At 42.7% G+C, this 646-nt stretch overlaps 1 non-coding gene across 1 annotated transcript; it reads right to left on the reverse strand.

Annotated features, from left to right (window-relative positions):
- Positions 1-539: 539 nt before the first annotated feature.
- LOC120250855 lies at positions 540-646 on the reverse strand. The gene has a single exon (XR_005533188.1). It is a non-coding gene; the product is annotated as a small nucleolar RNA R71 (small nucleolar RNA).

Genomic DNA, 646 nt, shown 5'->3' on the forward strand with positions numbered 1-646 from the left:
TGTGCAGCTCTAGGTTCATGACCCGAGGGATCCCCTCAATATTGTTTGAAGGAGATCCCGAGCTCGAATGTACACTTAGAAGAAAAGGGAAAGAACCTATGCAAGAATAGTCTAATCTACCTGATTTGGAAGTTGAAGGGTCGGATAATATGGCGGAACAAAATGAGCAACAGAGGACATTATCTGATTATGCTATACCTTCAGTATTGGGAACACAATCGAGTATTGTGCGTCCCACGATCACAGCTCAAAACTTCGAGCTGAAGCCGGCATTCATCCTCATGTTGCAGTAATCCACACAGTTCAATAGTTTGGCCGATGAAAATCCAAACAGTTATATAGAGAACTTTCTCGAGGTGTGTGATATGTACAAGATAAACATGGTGACGGATAATGCAACCAAGTTGTGAGCCTTCCCATTTTCCTTAAAGGGGATAGTGAAGCAGTGGCTACACTCATTACCTAGATCATCAATTACCACATGGGAGGGGATAGTAAAAGCTTTTCTTGCCCGTAATTTCCGTCCTGAAAAATTTTCAAAGCTTAGGAATGAGATCTCGTCCTTTGTACAGTTGGAATTGGAGTCTCTATTTGAGACGTGGGAATGGTTCAAGGAGCTCCTGAGAAAGTGCCCGAAACACGAATT

The sequence above is a fragment of the Dioscorea cayenensis genome, chromosome 19 (genome assembly GCF_009730915.1).
Source record: "Dioscorea cayenensis subsp. rotundata cultivar TDr96_F1 chromosome 19, TDr96_F1_v2_PseudoChromosome.rev07_lg8_w22 25.fasta, whole genome shotgun sequence".
Classification (NCBI taxonomy): domain Eukaryota; kingdom Viridiplantae; phylum Streptophyta; class Magnoliopsida; order Dioscoreales; family Dioscoreaceae; genus Dioscorea; species Dioscorea cayenensis.